Below are 16190 nucleotides of genomic sequence, written 5' to 3'. Positions count from 1 at the left end.
TGTCAGTAGACTACAGGGGATGGATGGTATCTATATTATGTCAGTAGACTACAGGGGGATGGATGGTATCTATATTATGTCAGTAGACTACAGGGGGATGGATGGTATCTATATTATGTCAGTAGACTACAGGGGGATGGATGGTATCTATATTATGTCAGTAGACTACAGGGGGGATGGATGGTATCTATATTATTATGTCAGTAGACTACAGGGGGATGGATGGTATCTATATAATGTCAGTAGACTACAGGGGGGATGGATGGTATCTATATTATTATATCAGTAGACTACAGGGGGATGGATGGTATCTATATTATTATGTCAGTAGACTACAGGGGGGATGGATGGTATCTATATTATTATGTCAGTAGACTACAGGGGGATGGATGGTATCTATATAATGTCAGTAGACTACAGGGGAATGGATGTTATCTATATAATGTCAGTAGACTACAGGGGAATGGATGGTATCTATATAATGTCAGTAGACTACAGGGGAATGGATGGTATCTATATTATGTCAGTAGACTACAGGGGGATGGATGGTATCTATATTATTATGTCAGTAGACTACAGGGGGGATGGATGGTATCTATATAATGTCAGTAGACTACAGGGGGGATGGATGGTATTTATATTATTATATCAGTAGACTACAGGGGGGATGGATGGTATCTATATTATTATGTCAGTAGACTACAGGGGGGATGGATGGTATCTATATAATGTCAGTAGACTACAGGGGAATGGATGGTATCTATATTATTATGTCAGTAGACTACAGGGGAATGGATGGTATCTATATTATGTCAGTAGACTACAGGGGGATGGATGGTATCTATATTATTATGTCAGTAGACTACAGGGGGGATGGATGGTATCTATATAATGTCAGTAGACTACAGGGGGGATGGATGGTATTTATATTATTATATCAGTAGACTACAGGGGGATGGATGGTAGACTCAGGGGGATGGATGGTATCTTATATGTCAGTAGACTACAGGGGGATGGATGGTATCTATATTATTATGTCAGTAGACTACAGGGGGATGGATGGTATCTATATAATGTCAGTAGACTACAGGGGGATGGATGGTATCTATATTATGTCAGTAGACTACAGGGGGATGGATGGTATCTATATTATTATGTCAGTAGACTACAGGGGGGATGGATGGTATCTATATAATGTCAGTAGACTACAGGGGGGATGGATGGTATCTATATAATGTCAGTAGACTACAGGGGGGATGGATGGTATCTATATTATGTCAGTAGACTACAGGGGAATGGATGGTATCTATATTATATCAGTAGACTACAGGGGGATGGATGGTATCTATATTATGTCAGTAGACTACAGGGGGATGGATGGTATCTATATTATTATATCAGTAGACTACAGGGGGATGGATGGTATCTATATTATATCAGTAGACTACAGGGGAATGGATGGTATCTATATTATATCAGTAGACTACAGAGGAATGGATGGTATCTATATTATTATATCAGTAGACTACAGGGGGATGGATGGTATCTATATTATATCAGTAGACTACATGGGGATGGATGGTATCTATATTATATCAGTAGACTACAGGGGAATGGATGGTATCTATATTATATCAGTAGACTACAGAGGAATGGATGGTATCTATATTATTATATCAGTAGACTACAGGGGAATGGATGGTATCTATATTATTATGTCAGTAGACTACAGGGGGATGGATGGTATCTATATTATGTCAGTAGACTACAGGGGGATGGATGGTATCTATATTATTATATCAGTAGACTACAGAGGAATGGATGGTATCTATATTATTATGTCAGTAGACTACAGGGGGAATGGATGGTATCTATATTATTATGTCAGTAGACTACAGGGGGATGGATGGTATCTATATTATGTCAGTAGACTACAGGGGGATGGATGGTATCTATATTATTATATCAGTAGACTACAGAGGAATGGATGGTATCTATATTATTATGTCAGTAGACTACAGGGGGAATGGATGGTATCTATATTATTATGTCAGTAGACTACAGGGGGATGGATGGTATCTATATTATTATGTCAGTAGACTACAGAGGAATGGATGGTATCTATATTATTATGTCAGTAGACTACAGGGGGATGGATGGTATCTATATTATTATATCAGTAGACTACAGGGGGATGGATGGTATCTATATTATGTCAGTAGACTACAGGGGGATGGATGGTATCTATATTATTATATCAGTAGACTACAGAGGAATGGATGGTATCTATATTATTATGTCAGTAGACTACAGGGGGATGGATGGTATCTATATTATTATGTCAGTAGACTACAGGGGGAATGGATGGTATCTATATTATTATGTCAGTAGACTACAGAGGAATGGATGGTATCTATATTATTATATCAGTAGACTACAGGGGGAATGGATGGTATCTATATTATTATATCAGTAGACTACAGGGGGATGGATGGTATCTATATTATATCAGTAGACTACAGGGGGGATGGATGGTATCTATATTATTATATCATTAGACTACAGGGGGGATGGATGGTATCTATATTATATCAGTAGACTACAGGGGGATGGATGGTATCTATAGTATGTCAGTAGACTACAGGGGGATGGATGGTATCTATATTATATCAGTAGACTACAGGGGGATGGATGGTATCTATATTATTATATCAGTAGACTACAGGGGGGATGGATGGTATCTATATTATTATGTCAGTAGACTACAGGGGGATGGATGGTATCTATATAATGTCAGTAGACTACAGGGGGATGGATGGTATCTATATTATGTCAGTAGACTACAGGGGGATGGATGGTATCTATATTATTATATCAGTAGACTACAGGGGGATGGATGGTATCTATATTATTATATCAGTAGACTACAGGGGGGATGGATGGTATCTATATTATTATATCAGTAGACTACAGGGGAATGGATGGTATCTATATTATATCAGTAGACTACAGGGGAATGGATGGTATCTATATTATTATATCAGTAGACTACAGGGGGAATGGATGGTATCTATATTATATCAGTAGACTACAGGGGGGATGGATGGTATCTATATTATATCAGTAGACTACAGAGGAATGGATGGTATCTATATTATTATATCAGTAGACTACAGGGGGAATGGATGGTATCTATATTATATCAGTAGACTACAGGGGGGATGGATGGTATCTATATTATATCAGTAGACTACAGAGGAATGGATGGTATCTATATTATTATATCAGTAGACTACAGAGGAATGGATGGTATCTATATTATTATATCAGTAGACTACAGGGGGAATGGATGGTATCTATATTATATCAGTAGACTACAGGGTGATGGATGGTATCTATATTATTATATCAGTAGACTACAGAGGAATGGATGGTATCTATATTATTATGTCAGTAGACTACAGGGGGAATGGATGGTATCTATATTATTATGTCAGTAGACTACAGGGGGATGGATGGTATCTATATTATGTCAGTAGACTACAGGGGGATGGATGGTATCTATATTATTATGTCAGTAGACTACAGGGGGATGGATGGTATCTATATTATTATGTCAGTAGACTACAGGGGGATGGATGGTATCTATATTATTATGTCAGTAGACTACAGAGGAATGGATGGTATCTATATTATTATGTCAGTAGACTACAGGGGGATGGATGGTATCTATATTATTATGTCAGTAGACTACAGGGGGATGGATGGTATCTATATTATTATGTCAGTAGACTACAGGGGATGGATGGTATCTATATTATTATGTCAGTAGACTACAGGGGATGGATGGTATCTATTATTATATCAGTAGACTACAGGGGGATGGATGGTATCTATATTATTATATCAGCAGACTACAGGGGGAATGGATGGTATCTATATTATTATGTCAGTAGACTACAGGGGGATGGATGGTATCTATATTATTATGTCAGTAGACTACAGGGGGATGGATGGTATCTATATTATTATATCAGTAGACTACAGGGGGATGGATGGTATCTATATTATTATGTCAGTAGACTACAGGGGGATGGATGGTATCTATATTATTATATCAGTAGACTACAGGGGGATGGATGGTATCTATATTATATCAGTAGACTACAGGGGGAATGGATGGTATCTATATTATTATATCAGTAGACTACAGGGGGAATGGATGGTATCTATATTATATCAGTAGACTACAGGGGGATGGATGGTATCTATATTATTATATCAGTAGACTACAGGGGGATGGATGGTATCTATATTATTATGTCAGTAGACTACAGGGGGATGGATGGTATCTATATTATATCAGTAGACTCAGGGGATGGATGGTATCTATATTATATCAGTAGACTACAGGGGGATGGATGGTATCTATATTATATCAGTAGACTACAGGGGGATGGATGGTATCTATATTATTATATCAGTAGACTACAGGGGGAATGGATGGTATCTATATTATTATATCAGTAGACTACAGGGGGATGGATGGTATCTATATTATATCAGTAGACTACAGGGGATGGATGGTATCTATATTATTATATCAGTAGACTACAGGGGATGGATGGTATCTATATTATTATTCATAGACTCAGGGGATGGATGGTATCTATATAATGTCAGTAGGGGATGGATGGTATCTATATTATTATATCAGTAGACTACAGGGGGATGGATGGTATCTATATTATTATGTCAGTAGACTACAGGGGGATGGATGGTATCTATATTATATCAGTAGACTACAGGGGATGGATGGTATCTATATTATATCAGTAGATCAGGGGGAATATGGTATCTATATAATGTCAGTAGACTACAGGGGGATGGATGGTATCTATATTATGTTAGTAGACTACAGGGGGGATGGATGGTATCTATATTATGTCAGTAGACTACAGGGGAATGGATGGTATCTATATTATGTCAGTAGACTACAGGGGAATGGATGGTATCTATATTATTATATCAGTAGACTACAGGGGGATGGAGTATCTATATTATGTCAGTAGACTACAGGGGGATGGATGGTATCTATATTATATCAGTAGACTACAGGGGGATGGATGGTATCTATATTATGTCAGTAGACTACAGGGGGATGGATGGTATCTATATTATGTCAGTAGACTACAGGGGATGGATGGTATCTATATTATGTCAGTAGACTACAGGGGGATGGATGGTATCTATATTATGTCAGTAGACTACAGGGGGATGGATGGTATCTATATTATGTCAGTAGACTACAGGAGGGATGGATGGTATCTATATTATTATGTCAGTATACTACAGGGGGGATGGATGGTATCTATATAATGTCAGTAGACTACAGGGGAATGGATGGTATCTATATAATGTCAGTAGACTACAGGGGAATGGATGGTATCTATATAATGTCAGTAGACTACAGGGGGATGGATGGTATCTATATTATATCAGTAGACTACAGGGGGATGGATGGTATCTATATTATTATATCAGTAGACTACAGGGGAATGGATGGTATCTATATTATATCAGTAGACTACAGGGGAATGGATGGTATCTATATTATATCAGTAGACTACAGGGGGAATGGATGGTATTTATATTATTATGTCAGTAGACTACAGGGGGATGGATGGTATCTATATTATTATATCAGTAGACTACAGGGGGATGGATGGTATCTATATAATGTCAGTAGACGACAGGGGGATGGATGGTATCTATATAATGTCAGTAGACTACAGGGGAATGGATGGTATCTATATTATTATATAAGTAGACTACAGGGGGATGGATGGTATCTATATAATGTCAGTAGACGACAGGGGATGGATGGTATCTATATAATGTCAGTAGACTACAGGGGATGGATGGTATCTATATTATTATGTCAGTAGACTACAGGGGGGATGGATGGTATCTATATTATATCAGTAGACTACAGGGGAATGGATGGTATCTATATTATATCAGTAGACTACAGGGGAATGGATGGTATCTATATTATTATATCAGTAGACTACAGGGGGATGGATGGTATCTATATTATTATATCAGTAGACTACAGGGGATGGATGGTATCTATATTATTATATCAGTAGACTACAGGGGATGGATGGTATCTATATTATTATATCAGTAGACTACAGGGGATGGATGGTATCTATATTATTATATCAGTAGACTACAGGGGGATGGATGGTATCTATATTATTATATCAGTAGACTACAGGGGGGATGGATGGTATCTATATTATTATGTCAGTAGACTACAGGGGGATGGATGGTATCTATATAATGTCAGTAGACGACAGGGGGATGGATGGTATCTATATAATGTCAGTAGACTACAGGGGGATGGATGGTATCTATATTATGTCAGTAGACTACAGGGGGATGGATGGTATCTATATTATATCAGTAGACTACAGGGGGATGGATGGTATCTATATTATTATATCAGTAGACCACAGGGGGATGGATGGTATCTATATTATTATATCAGTAGACTACAGGGGGGATGGATGGTATCTATATTATTATATCAGTAGACTACAGGGGGATGGATGGTATCTATATAATGTCAGTAGACGACAGGGGGATGGATGGTATCTATATAATGTCAGTAGACTACAGGGGGGATGGATGGTATCTATATTATGTCAGTAGACTACAGGGGGAATGGATGGTACCTATATTATATCAGTAGACTACAGGGGGATGGATGGTATCTATATTATGTCAGTAGACTACAGGGGGATGGATGGTATCTATATTATTATATCAGTAGACTACAGGGGGATGGATGGTATCTATATTATATCAGTAGACTACAGGGGAATGGATGGTATCTATATTATATCAGTAGACTACAGAGGAATGGATGGTATCTATATTATTATATCAGTAGACTACTGGGGGAATGGATGGTATCTATATTATTATATCAGCAGACTACAGGGGGAATGGATGGTATCTATATTATTATGTCAGTAGACTACAGGGGGATGGATGGTATCTATATTATTATGTCAGTAGACTACAGGGGGATGGATGGTATCTATATTATTATATCAGTAGACTACAGGGGGATGGATGGTATCTATATTATTATGTCAGTAGACTACAGGGGATGGATGGTATCTATATTATTATATCAGTAGACTACAGGGGGATGGATGGTATCTATATTATATCAGTAGACTACAGGGGGAATGGATGGTATCTATATTATTATATCAGTAGACTACAGGGGAATGGATGGTATCTATATTATATCAGTAGACTACAGGGGGATGGATGGTATCTATATTATTATATCAGTAGACTACAGGGGGATGGATGGTATCTATATTATTATGTCAGTAGACTACAGGGGGATGGATGGTATCTATATTATATCAGTAGACTACAGGGGATGGATGGTATCTATATTATATCAGTAGACTACAGGGGATGGATGGTATCTATATTATATCAGTAGACTACAGGGGATGGATGGTATCTATATTATTATATCAGTAGACTACATGGGGAATGGATGGTATCTATATTATTATATCAGTAGACTACAGGGGGATGGATGGTATCTATATTATATCAGTAGACTACAGGGGGATGGATGGTATCTATATTATTATATCAGTAGACTACAGGGGGATGGATGGTATCTATATTATTATGTCAGTAGACTACAGGGGGGATGGATGGTATCTATATAATGTCAGTAGACTACAGGGGGGATGGATGGTATCTATATTATTATATCAGTAGACTACAGGGGGATGGATGGTATCTATATTATTATGTCAGTAGACTACAGGGGGATGGATGGTATCTATATTATATCAGTAGACTACAGGGGGATGGATGGTATCTATATTATATCAGTAGACTACAGGGGAATGGATGGTATCTATATAATGTCAGTAGACTACAGGGGGGATGGATGGTATCTATATTATGTTAGTAGACTACAGGGGGGATGGATGGTATCTATATTATGTCAGTAGACTACAGGGGAATGGATGGTATCTATATTATGTCAGTAGACTACAGGGGAATGGATGGTATCTATATTATTATATCAGTAGACTACAGGGGGATGGATGGTATCTATATTATGTCAGTAGACTACAGGGGGATGGATGGTATCTATATTATATCAGTAGACTACAGGGGGATGGATGGTATCTATATTATGTCAGTAGACTACAGGGGGATGGATGGTATCTATATTATGTCAGTAGACTACAGGGGGGATGGATGGTATCTATATTATGTCAGTAGACTACAGGGGATGGATGGTATCTATATTATGTCAGTAGACTACAGGGGATGGATGGTATCTATATTATGTCAGTAGACTACAGGGGGATGGATGGTATCTATATTATTATGTCAGTAGACTACAGGGGGGATGGATGGTATCTATATAATGTCAGTAGACTACAGGGGAATGGATGGTATCTATATAATGTCAGTAGACTACAGGGGAATGGATGGTATCTATATAATGTCAGTAGACTACAGGGGGATGGATGGTATCTATATTATATCAGTAGACTACAGGGGGATGGATGGTATCTATATTATTATATCAGTAGACTACAGGGGAATGGATGGTATCTATATTATATCAGTAGACTACAGGGGAATGGATGGTATCTATATTATATCAGTAGACTACAGGGGGAATGGATGGTATTTATATTATTATGTCAGTAGACTACAGGGGGATGGATGGTATCTATATTATTATATCAGTAGACTACAGGGGGATGGATGGTATCTATATAATGTCAGTAGACGACAGGGGGATGGATGGTATCTATATAATGTCAGTAGACTACAGGGGAATGGATGGTATCTATATTATTATATCAGTAGACTACAGGGGGATGGATGGTATCTATATAATGTCAGTAGACGACAGGGGGATGGATGGTATCTATATAATGTCAGTAGACTACAGGGGGATGGATGGTATCTATATTATTATGTCAGTAGACTACAGGGGGGATGGATGGTATCTATATTATATCAGTAGACTACAGGGGAATGGATGGTATCTATATTATATCAGTAGACTACAGGGGAATGGATGGTATCTATATTATTATATCAGTAGACTACAGGGGGGATGGATGGTATCTATATTATTATATCAGTAGACTACAGGGGGATGGATGGTATCTATATTATTATATCAGTAGACTACAGGGGATGGATGGTATCTATATTATTATATCAGTAGACTACAGGGGGATGGATGGTATCTATATTATTATATCAGTAGACTACAGGGGATGGATGGTATCTATATTATTATATCAGTAGACTACAGGGGGATGGATGGTATCTATATTATTATGTCAGTAGACTACAGGGGATGGATGGTATCTATATAATGTCAGTAGACTACAGGGGGATGGATGGTATCTATATAATGTCAGTAGACTACAGGGGATGGATGGTATCTATATTATGTCAGTAGACTACAGGGGATGGATGGTATCTATATTATATCAGTAGACTACAGGGGGATGGATGGTATCTATATTATTATATCAGTAGACCACAGGGGATGGATGGTATCTATATTATTATATCAGTAGACTACAGGGGGATGGATGGTATCTATATTATTATATCAGTAGACTACAGGGGGATGGATGGTATCTATATAATGTCAGTAGACGACAGGGGGATGGATGGTATCTATATAATGTCAGTAGACTACAGGGTGATGGATGGTATCTATATTATGTCAGTAGACTACAGGGGGATGGATGGTATCTATATTATATCAGTAGACTACAGGGGGATGGATGGTATCTATATTATTATATCAGTAGACCACAGGGGGATGGATGGTATCTATATTATTATATCAGTAGACTACAGGGGAATGGATGGTATCTATATTATTATGTCAGTAGACTACAGGGGGATGGATGGTATCTATATTATTATATCAGTAGACTACAGGGGGATGGATGGTATCTATATTATTATATCAGTAAACTACAGGGGGATGGATGGTATCTATATTATTATATCAGTAGACTACAGGGGGATGGATGGTATCTATATTATTATGTCAGTAGAATACAGGGGGATGGATGGTATCTATATTATTATATCAGTAGACTACAGGGGAATGGATGGTATCTATATTATTATGTCAGTAGACTACAGGGGGATGGATGGTATCTATATTATTATGTCAGTAGACTACAGGGGGAATGGATGGTATCTATGTTATATCAGTAGACTACAGGGGGATGGATGGTATCTATATTATTATGTCAGTAGACTACAGGGGGAGGGATGGTATCTATATTATATCAGTAGACTACAGGGGGATGGATGGTATCTATATTATATCAGTAGACTACAGGGGGAGGGATGGTATCTATATTATATCAGTAGACTACAGGGGGATGGATGGTATCTATATTATATCAGTAGACTACAGGGGAATGGATGGTATCTATATTATATCAGTAGACTACAGGGGAATGGATGGTATCTATATTATATCAGTAGACTACAGGGGAATGGATGGTATTTATATTATTATGTCAGTAGACTACAGGGGGATGGATGGTATCTATATTATTATATCAGTAGACTACAGGGGGATGGATGGTATCTATATAATGTCAGTAGACGACAGGGGGATGGATGGTATCTATATAATGTCAGTAGACTACAGGGGATGGATGGTATCTATATTATTATATCAGTAGACTACAGGGGGATGGATGGTATCTATATAATGTCAGTAGACTACAGGGGGATGGATGGTATCTATATTATATCAGTAGACTACAGGGAATGGATGGTATCTATATTATATCAGTAGACTACAGGGGAATGGATGGTATCTATATTATTATATCAGTAGACTACAGGGGGGATGGATGGTATCTATATTATTATATCAGTAGACTACAGGGGGGATGGATGGTATCTATGTCAGTAGACTACAGGGGAATGGATGGTATCTATATTATTATGTCAGTAGACTACAGGGGGATGGATGGTATCTATATTATATCAGTAGACTACAGGGGGATGGATGGTATCTATATTATTATATCAGTAGACTACAGGGGGATGGATGGTATCTATGTCAGTAGACTACAGGGGAATGGATGGTATCTATATTATTATATCAGTAGACTACAGGGGGGATGGATGGTATCTATGTCAGTAGACTACAGGGGGGATGGATGGTATCTATATTATTATATCAGTAGACTACAGGGGGATGGATGGTATCTATATTATATCAGTAGACTACAGGGGAATGGATGGTATCTATATAATGTCAGTAGACTACAGGGGGATGGATGGTATCTATATTATGTCAGTAGACTACAGGGGGATGGATGGTATCTATATTATTATATCAGTAGACTACAGGGGAATGGATGGTATCTATATAATGTCAGTAGACTACAGGGGGATGGATGGTATCTATATAATGTCAGTAGACTACAGGGGAATGGATGGTATCTATATAATGTCAGTAGACTACAGGGGGATGGATGGTATCTATATAATGTCAGTAGACTACAGGGGAATGGATGGTATCTATATAATGTCAGTAGACTACAGGGGGATGGATGGTATCTATATTATGTCAGTAGACTACAGGGGAATGGATGGTATCTATATTATTATATCAGTAGACTACATGGGGGATGGATGGTATCTATATTATGTCAGTAGACTACAGGGGGATGGATGGTATCTATATTATTATGTCAGTAGACTACAGGGGGGATGGATGGTATCTATATAATGTCAGTAGACTACAGGGGGGATGGATGGTATTTATATTATTATATCAGTAGACTACAGGGGGATGGATGGTATCTATATTATTATGTCAGTAGACTGCAGGGGGATGGATGGTATCTATATAATGTCAGTAGACTACAGGGGGATGGATGGTATCTATATTATGTCAGTAGACTACAGGGGGATGGATGGTATCTATATTATGTCAGTAGACTACAGGGGGGATGGATGGTATCTATATAATGTCAGTAGACTACAGGGGGGATGGATGGTATCTATATAATGTCAGTAGACTACAGGGGAATGGATGGTATCTATATAATGTCAGTAGACTACAGGGGGATGGATGGTATCTATATAATGTCAGTAGACTACAGGGGAATGGATGGTATCTATATAATGTCAGTAGACTACAGGGGGATGGATGGTATCTATATTATGTCAGTAGACTACAGGGGAATGGATGGTATCTATATTATTATATCAGTAGACTACAGGGGGATGGATGGTATCTATATTATGTCAGTAGACTACAGGGGGATGGATGGTATCTATATTATTATGTCAGTAGACTACAGGGGGATGGATGGTATCTATATAATGTCAGTAGACTACAGAGGGGATGGATGGTATTTATATTATTATATCAGTAGACTACAGGGGGATGGATGGTATCTATATTATTATGTCAGTAGACTACAGGGGGATGGATGGTATCTATATAATGTCAGTAGACTACAGGGGGATGGATGGTATCTATATTATGTCAGTAGACTACAGGGGGGATGGATGGTATCTATATTATGTCAGTAGACTACAGGGGGGATGGATGGTATCTATATAATGTCAGTAGACTACAGGGGGGATGGATGGTATCTATATAATGTCAGTAGACTACAGGGGGGATGGATGGTATCTATATTATGTCAGTAGACTACAGGGGGAATGGATGGTATCTATATTATATCAGTAGACTACAGGGGGATGGATGGTGTCTATATTATTATGTCAGTAGACTACAGGGGAATGGATGGTATCTATATGATGTCAGTAGACTACAGGGGGGATGGATGGTATCTATATTATGTCAGTAGACTACAGGGGGGATGGATGGTATCTATATTATGTCAGTAGACTACAGGGGGAATGGATGGTATCTATGTTATATCAGTAGACTACAGGGGGATGGATGGTATCTATATTATTATGTCAGTAGACTACAGGGGGAGGGATGGTATCTATATTATATCAGTAGACTACAGGGGGATGGATGGTATCTATATTATATCAGTAGACTACAGGGGGAGGGATGGTATCTATATTATATCAGTAGACTACAGGGGGATGGATGGTATCTATATTATATCAGTAGACTACAGGGGGATGGATGGTATCTATATTATATCAGTAGACTACAGGGGAATGGATGGTATCTATATTATATCAGTAGACTACAGGGGGAATGGATGGTATTTATATTATTATGTCAGTAGACTACAGGGGGATGGATGGTATCTATATTATTATATCAGTAGACTACAGGGGGATGGATGGTATCTATATAATGTCAGTAGACGACAGGGGGATGGATGGTATCTATATAATGTCAGTAGACTACAGGGGATGGATGGTATCTATATTATTATATCAGTAGACTACAGGGGATGGATGGTATCTATATAATGTCAGTAGACGACAGGGGGATGGATGGTATCTATATAATGTCAGTAGACTACAGGGGGATGGATGGTATCTATATTATTATATCAGTAGACTACAGGGGAATGGATGGTATCTATATTATATCAGTAGACTACAGGGGAATGGATGGTATCTATATTATTATATCAGTAGACTACAGGGGGATGGATGGTATCTATATTATTATATCAGTAGACTACAGGGGGATGGATGGTATCTGTCATGTCAGTAGACTACAGGGAATGGATGGTATCTATATTATTATGTCAGTAGACTACAGGGGGATGGATGGTATCTATATTATATCAGTAGACTACAGGGGATGGATGGTATCTATATTATTATATCAGTAGACTACAGGGGGGATGGATGGTATCTATGTCAGTAGACTACAGGGGAATGGATGGTATCTATATTATTATATCAGTAGACTACAGGGGGGATGGATGGTATCTATATAATGTCAGTAGACTACAGGGGGATGGATGGTATCTATATTATTATGTCAGTAGACTACAGGGGGGATGGATGGTATTTATATTATATCAGTAGACTACAGGGGAATGGATGGTATCTATATTATATCAGTAGACTACAGGGGAATGGATGGTATCTATATTATTATATCAGTAGACTACAGGGGGGATGGATGGTATCTATATTATTATATCAGTAGACTACAGGGGGGATGGATGGTATCTATGTCAGTAGACTACAGGGGAATGGATGGTATCTATATTATTATGTCAGTAGACTACAGGGGGATGGATGGTATCTATATTATATCAGTAGACTACAGGGGGATGGATGGTATCTATATTATTATATCAGTAGACTACAGGGGGATGGATGGTATCTATGTCAGTAGACTACAGGGGAATGGATGGTATCTATATTATTATGTCAGTAGACTACAGGGGGATGGATGGTATCTATATTATATCAGTAGACTACAGGGGGATGGATGGTATCTATATTATTATATCAGTAGACTACAGGGGGATGGATGGTATCTATATTATTATATCAGTAGACTACAGGGGGATGGATGGTATCTATATTATTATATCAGTAGACTACAGGGGGATGGATGGTATCTATATTATTATATCAGTAGACTACAGGGGGATGGATGGTATCTATATTATTATATCAGTAGACTACAGGGGGGATGGATGGTATCTATGTCAGTAGACTACAGGGGATGGATGGTATCTATATTATATCAGTAGACTACAGGGGGGATGGATGGTATCTATATTATTATATCAGTAGACTACAGGGGGGATGGATGGTATCTATATTATTATGTCAGTAGACTACAGGGGGATGGATGGTATCTATATTATTATATCAGTAGACTACAGGGGGATGGATGGTATCTATATAATGTCAGTAGACGACAGGGGGATGGATGGTATCTATATAATGTCAGTAGACTACAGGGGGATGGATGGTATCTATATTATGTCAGTAGACTACAGGGGGATGGATGGTATCTATATTATATCAGTAGACTACAGGGGGATGGATGGTATCTATATTATTATATCAGTAGACCACAGGGGGATGGATGGTATCTATATTATTATATCAGTAGACTACAGGGGAATGGATGGTATCTATATTATTATGTCAGTAGACTACAGGGGGGATGGATGGTATCTATATTATTATATCAGTAGACTACAGGGGGATGGATGGTATCTATATTATTATATCAGTAAACTACAGGGGGATGGATGGTATCTATATTATTATATCAGTAGACTACAGGGGGATGGATGGTATCTATATTATTATGTCAGTAGAATACAGGGGGATGGATGGTATCTATATTATTATGTCAGTAGACTACAGGGGGAATGGATGGTATCTATGTTATATCAGTAGACTACAGGGGGATGGATGGTATCTATATTATATCAGTAGACTACAGGGGAATGGATGGTATCTATATTATATCAGTAGACTACAGGGGAATGGATGGTATCTATATTATATCAGTAGACTACAGGGGGAATGGATGGTATTTATATTATTATGTCAGTAGACTACAGGGGGATGGATGGTATCTATATTATTATATCAGTAGACTACAGGGGGATGGATGGTATCTATATAATGTCAGTAGACGACAGGGGGATGGATGGTATCTATATAATGTCAGTAGACTACAGGGGGATGGATGGTATCTATATTATTATATCAGTAGACTACAGGGGGATGGATGGTATCTATATAATGTCAGTAGACGACAGGGGGATGGATGGTATCTATATAATGTCAGTAAACTACAGGGGGATGGATGGTATCTATATTATTATATCAGTAGACTACAGGGGGATGGATGGTATCTATATTATTATGTCAGTAGAATACAGGGGGATGGATGGTATCTATATTATTATGTCAGTAGACTACAGGGGGAATGGATGGTATCTATGTTATATCAGTAGACTACAGGGGATGGATGGTATCTATATTATATCAGTAGACTACAGGGGGATGGATGGTATCTATATTATATCAGTAGACTACAGGGGGAGGGATGGTATCTATATTATATCAGTAGACTACAGGGGGATGGATGGTATCTATATTATATCAGTAGACTACAGGGG

The sequence above is a fragment of the Oncorhynchus nerka genome, linkage group LG5 (genome assembly GCF_034236695.1).
Source record: "Oncorhynchus nerka isolate Pitt River linkage group LG5, Oner_Uvic_2.0, whole genome shotgun sequence".
Taxonomy (NCBI): domain Eukaryota; kingdom Metazoa; phylum Chordata; class Actinopteri; order Salmoniformes; family Salmonidae; genus Oncorhynchus; species Oncorhynchus nerka.
This window is presented reverse-complemented; position numbering follows the sequence as displayed.